The sequence below is a fragment of the Pinus tabuliformis genome, chromosome Q, assembly GCF_031772625.1.
Source record: "Pinus tabuliformis cultivar Carrire ecotype Pingquan chromosome Q, CPIR1, whole genome shotgun sequence".
NCBI lineage: Eukaryota > Viridiplantae > Streptophyta > Pinopsida > Pinales > Pinaceae > Pinus > Pinus tabuliformis.
This window is the reverse complement of record NC_142296.1, coordinates 1,299,964,052-1,299,971,178: the sequence shown is the minus strand read 5'-3', so window position 1 is coordinate 1,299,971,178 and position 7,127 is coordinate 1,299,964,052.

The window sequence follows — 7,127 nt, the reverse complement described above, 5'->3', positions numbered from 1 at the left end:
ACCAGAAGAAGATGACGAAATAAAAATGAAAAACATACCTCCATCTGTGCTACCAAACTTTTATGGCATGGCTTCAGAAGACCCAGATTCATTCTTGTTTGAGTTTGACATAGTATGTCGAACATATGGTTACACAGATGATGCCCATAGGCTTAGACTCTTCCCAGCAACATTAAAAGCATCAGCATTAAGATGGTTCATGGGACTTGGTGAACATGCAATAACTGATTGGGATGGCATGAGAAGAATATTCCTAAAGAAATACCAACCTTATTGCAGATCAAAAGATTCTAAAGATGATATCTTTAGGATGAATCAACAAGAGGATGAAAATTTAGAGGAGTATTTGGAACGATTTGTTTATAATTTGCAAAAATCAAAACATAGAACCATGTCTCTTGATCTGATTCGAACAATATTTTTGAAGGGCATTCGAGAGGAATACTTAGATGATCTTAATTTGATGGGCAAAGGTGATATTTCCACTTTACCTTTCGAAGAAATTGCTGATTTATGTGAAAAGTACTCAAGGAGCAAAGCTAGATATGGAAAAAGAGCTCTATCATCTAAAGCCACAAAATCTGCTTCAGCAAGTGTCACAAGGGCTGAAATAGGAAACCTGTTAGAAGAATTCAAAACAGATCTATTAAGTACCTTAGGATCTATTAAGTACCAGATCTTTTGTCCAAAGTGCCGGAAGAAACATGCCTTGAAAGACTGCCCATTAGAAAACATTCAAGTTTGTGCCTTTTTTACTAAAAATCATGATATATTTCATTGCTCTAAAGTCAATATTTTGCATAATTGTAATGTGGAAGCAGCTAATACAGATATGGAGAATGTGTATTTCATGGGCGCTAAGAGACCGTGGCAACCTAGACCTCCACCTCCAGGTATGTTTCCAAACCAAAATTTGCAATTTCCTGCACAAGATCAGATGTATGCTCAGAATTATTGGAATGTGCTCATGCCATGGCAACACCAAAATTACCCACAGCAACAATGGAGACCATTTCAGTAGTACTCTCAACAATATCAACCATATGCTCAACCATACCAACAGTATTCTCAACCATCTCAACAATATCATCAGCCACATTCGCAATATCCTCAAACATATCAGCAATATCCTCAGCAACAAGTTGTTTATCAACCCCAAAACACTCAACAAGCATTGCCTGCTCCTCCACCAATAAATCCACCCCACTTACAACTCCCATCTAACCAACAACCTCCTAGACCCACTCAGATTCCTGCTCAGCCTGTACCAAATCCAAATAACAGAGCAGAGAGACCAGCCTATAATGTAGATGAGGGACCATCATATCCCACATTACCTTTACAAAATATCAATCTGAGGTCTGGTAAGGTACTTCAAAAAGAACCTCCAATAGCTGAAAAACAAGAAGAAAACGAAGAAAATGAAAATGAAACTCCAACTCAAAAGAAACAAAATGATGACATCAAAAATAAACAAATGCAACCGTTGCATCCACCACCTTTTCCAGAACGATTGGTCCAAGCAAAACTTCCCATGTCTATACCACAGTTTGATGTTTTAGATGAGCTAAAGAATGTCTATATAAAAATTCCACTATTGCAAGCCATAAAAGACATTCCCATACATACTAAAGCAATCAAAGAAATGTGCCTCAAGAAACCTACCAGGAAAAGAATTGATCCACAAACTATTCATGTTATTGGACATTTAGCTGGCCTTATGACAAACACCATTTCAATGGAAAAGTATGTTGATCCTGGTATTCCCAGAGTCACTACAATCATTAACAACATACCTATTCCAAACACCTTAATTGACCTTGGGGCCGCAATAAATGTGATGACTCTTGAAACAATGAAAACACTGCAGCTCACAAACTTGCAGCACACAACAATTGTTCTAGAACTAGCTGATAGGTCTAAAGTGATTCCTGAAGGGATTTTGGAGGACATAATTGTCTCACTGGACTCCTGGGAGTATCCAGTGGACTTTTTAGTTCTTCAGCCAAAATCTAATTTAGGAGGACACCCCATCATCCTTGGTAGACCATGGTTAGCAACTGCTGATGCATTCATAGGATGTAGATCGGGTAATATGATTATTTCACGAGGAACTGAAAGAAAACAACTCACTCTTTACCCATCAGCACAATCACCAGCAGTAGCACACAATTTATGGCTTGACGATAAATACAATGACAAGGAAGAAGTTCAATCTGTTTTCAGCATCAATCAAATCTATGATTTTCAAGAACATAATAATGATGATTTGGTAGAATTGTTCCTTTCTCAACCTGATATTTCTGAAGAATTAAGAAATGAACAATACCATGCTGCAGATGAACTTTTGGCACAGAATTTTCAGGAAACATGCACCATTCAATCTTTGCAAACAACATTTCAGAACATTTTTCCCATTCAATCTATCACAAACACACAGAGCAAGACCATAGAGATTAGTCCAGGAAAAACTTTGAATATTAGCACTCACCTAGACTCATCTCAGGAGGAAAAATTGATCCAATTATTGAGAAAATACCAGAGAGCATTTGCTTGGGACTACACCGATATGCATGGAATTCACCCTGAAACATGCACTCACCATATTTACATGGATAGTAATATCAAACCAGTGAGGCAACCGCAAAGAAGAATGAATCCTATGCTTCAGGATATTGTTAGAGATGAATTACAAAAACTATTGAAAGTCAATTTTATTTATCCTATCTCTGACAGTCAGTGGGTATCCCCATTGGTAGTAGTGCCCAAGAAAAATGGCAAGTGGAGAATTTGTGTTGATTACAGACAATTGAACAAAGCAACCCTCAAAGATTATTTCCCACTACCATTTATTGACCAAGTGCTAGACACATTAGCTGGGAAATCATCATTCTCTTTTCTTGATGGTTTCAGTGGCTATAATCAGATCAGGATAGCCTTAGAGGACCAGGACAAAACCACTTTTACTTGTCCCTGGGGCACTTATGCCTATAATTTTTTACCATTTGGACTTTGCAATGCTCCAGCTACATTTCAGAGAGTTGTATTAGCTATTTTTGCTGATTTAGTTCATGACTGTGTTGAAGTTTACATGGATGATTTTTCAGTGTATGGTAATTCATTTGAGCATGCATTAGAGAATCTTGAAAAAGTTTTGAAGAGATGTATTGAAGCTAATCTGTCCCTGAGCAATGAAAAGTGTTTTATGATGTTAAATGAAGGGATAGTATTAGGACACTATATTTCTTCTCAAGGCATTAAAGTTGATCAATCAAAAATCCATATCATTGTCAATTTGCCAATTCCGAAGACTCAAAAAGAGGTAAGAAGTTTCCTTGGGTATGCAAGCTATTACAGAAGGTTTATTGAACATTTTAGTTAAATAGCTTCACCTCTGTTTAAGCTTATAGAAAAAGATACACCTTTCAACTGGAATGAGAATTGTTAGCAAGCTTTTGAAACACTCAAAGAAAAGTTATCAACCACACCAGTCTTAAAAGGACCTAACTGGACCCTACCATTTCACATCTTTACAGATGCATCTGATATTGTGGTAGGTGCCTCATTAGGCCAAAAAGAAGAGTCTTTCAATTATGCCATCTATTTCATTAGCAAAAATTTAACACCTGCAGAATTAAACTACACAATCACTGAAAAAGAAATGCTTGCCATCATACATGTTGTGAATAAATTCCGATATTACATCACTGGTTATGAGGTTTTTGTACATACTGATCACTCTGCCATTAAGTATTTAGTGAATAAACCAATCACTAATGGCAGAGTTACCAGATGGGTGTTATTATTACAGGAATTTAATATTACAGTGTTGGATAGACCAGGTAAGGAGAATCAGGTGGCAGATTTTCCTTCTAGACTGCAAAATTTAGGTGAGGTTGTTCCGGTTGAAGATTCTTTTCCAGATGAAAATTTATTTGCAATTTCAATAGTGAATCCTTGGTATGCTGACTTAGCCAATTATTTATCCACAGGAAGAACACCTCCATATTTTACTCCAAAGGAAAATAAGAGGTTGATCAAACAAAGTGCTAGATACTCATGGGTTAATGGCGATTTATTTTACACTAGTTATGATATGATTATTAGACGATGTGTAAGAAATGATGAAATAATTGATATTTTAAAATCTTGCCATGATGAACCGTGTGGTGGGCATTTTGCAGCCAAAAGAACAGCATTCAAGATTCTCAGTCTTGGATACTATTGGCCATCTATTTTTAAGGATTCCAAGAAGTATGTGAAAAGTTGTGATAGCTGTCAAAGAATGGGCAGACCAACAGCTAAAGATGAAATGCCCCTTTAGCCTCAAATACATTTAGAGCCATTTGAAAAATGGGCTCTAGATTTTATAGGACCCATCAATCCAACTTCAAAAGGTAAAAAGTACATCCTAGTATGTACTGATTACATGACAAAATGGGCTGAAGCCAAAGCACTAGTTCGGGCAACTGAACAAACAGTGGTAAACTTTCTTTCTGAAGAAATTTTTGTAAGGTATGGAGTACCAAGGGAGATAGTGACGGATCAAGGTACTCAGTTTACCTCAAATCTGGTCAAAGACATCACAGAAAAATATAAAATCAAGCACAGGAAAAGTACACCTTACCATCCACAAGCCAATGGCCAGGTGGAATCTACCAATAAAACATTGGAAGGAATTATCACTAAGACAGTAGCAATGAACATAAATAATTGGGAAGAGAAGCTCAAAGATGCACTCTGGGCTTACAGAATCACGTGGAAAAACACTACAGGATTTACACCATATCAGTTGGTGTATGGAAAAGAGGTAATGCTTCCTATTGAATTTCAAATACATACCTATAAGATGGTTGCAGATTTAGGAATTGATCTCAATGAAGCACAAAAACAGAGAATTATGCAATTGAACCAATTAGATGAAATGAGGCAACAAGCAGCAGAGACTGTAATCCTAATGCACAAACAAAGGAAGCAGTGGCATGATGCACACATAAAAAAGAAACAGTTCAAAGAAGGAGACTGGGCTTTACTGTTTGATTCTAAATTTAGAGATCATAAAGCCAAATTTACCACACACTGGATGGGCCCATATGAAATAGTTCAAGTATATGAAAATGGATCAATCAAGCTTACTACCATTGATGGAGAAGGCAACACCTTTCTTGTCAATGGCCACCGATTGAAACTCTATCATAAGCCCATCAACAAGGAGGATTTTATTCACGTTGTATCTCAGCAAAGGGAGGTTGAGATATTGTAGCCTTCAGTTGTGATATCTCTACCTTAGCTCATTCAACTTCATTTTTTTTTTAAACACATAAAAAAAATAAAAAAATAAAAAAATAAAAAAATAAAAAATGAAAAATAAAAATATAAAAAATGTAAATGTAAAAAAATTAAAAATAAAAAATAAAAACAATAATGGTTTAGATGTGAAAACCAGACTCTGGCACACTCTAACCCAGAATTCTTACTGGAAAACCATTCATTTGGCTGGTAAGAATTCCTTGTTCTTCTTATTTACTGTTTTTTTCATCACTTCAATAATGACTTGAGGACAAGTCAAAGCTTTAGTGGGGGAGAAGAATCAGAAGAATCAACATTTTGTTTTCCCTATCTCATCTCCTCATTTGTAAATCTTCAAAGAATTTGTTTCAGTACTTCAGTATTCCAATAAAAGAGCTGTTCTTGTTTTTTGTTCTAATCAGAGGGACCTTTTCAAGAAATATGCAGTGGGACCTATTCAGAAGACTATGTTACCAATACCAATATTAAAGGGACCTGTTCAACAAATATCAGAGGGACCTGTTAAAGATTGCATTCAAGATACATCAGGCTACTTCAACAAAGTTTTCAAAGGATGCTTATCATCAAGGCTACATCAACAACAAGGATAAAAGAAGCTGCACAAACATAGTTCTTCAGAGTTCTTTAGAGTTCTTCAGATTTTAAAGGGACCTGTTATATTCAATTTCATTTCAAAGGGACCTGTTTTGGACAGTGAAGACCAGTCATATTTGGACAATGAAGATCAGTCCTACCTGTGCACGCCAACTCAGCCATTGTCAACCAACAAGTGTAATGTATTGGTGAAGTTTTTATTTTTAACATTTAAAATTCTTGAATTATTTTAGTGTTAAAAATGATGATTATGATTGCTTGTTATCAATTTCAAAAAATCCTATACCCATCACCCTTGTAACATTCCTAACTACTCAACTCTGCTATCACTCTGCTATCATAGCCTATTGCCATATTCCCAATATGATTTTCAAACCTAATCTTACACCACTCTTCAAACCTTGTCATCAACTCCTCATTTTTTTTGAAATCGGCTATCAAACCTTGTCATCGATCCATCATTTTTCAATCGACCAAGTACCAACACGTAGTAGACAAGTGGTAAACCATTGGAAAGACAAGTGGTAAACCATTGGAAAGATAAGTGTTAAATGATTTCGTTCATTTTTGAATGTGGGAATTATAAATAGTCTGTTGACCCAAGGCGGCAAGGCAGCTCATGAAACATGTATCGTTATCATCACCACAGCACTCTTTACATGTATATGGTGTTCTCATGATTGTACCTATGCAAATCAGTGCCACTCCTTTGTCCTTATGATGTGAATGCGCCTTCAACTCTACATTATCATTATAGCAATTGGGTGAAGGTCGGCTGTTAAGTTTTCATTTTATAAAACATCAGCTCATAAAAGTGTGTTACCATGTGAATGTTTAAACTCTGAGTTTTCAAAGAGGCCGAGCGTTACCATGTGAGTGTTTAAACTCTGAGTTTTCAAAGAGGGCCGAGACAGCAGGCGCTACAAAGGGAGAGCATAGCACATGCTTACCACAAGTTTCTACTGCCGCCCAAGCAATTAAAGAAGGAAACCCTGAGAATTGAGGGCGTTACCAGGTCGGCTAAGTGGAACGCAAGAAAAAGAGGTAACACATTGCAGAACCCTGATTGAATTGCTAAGCATAAACAAAGGGGTTAGAACAGAGATTTTTTAAAAAAAATGACCAATAGAGAAGAGCCTGAAACATTTGATAGTTCACAATATCATGATGACTGTATCACGATTTTAAGGGAAAAACACTGGTTACCCTTTCTAGAGAAATTC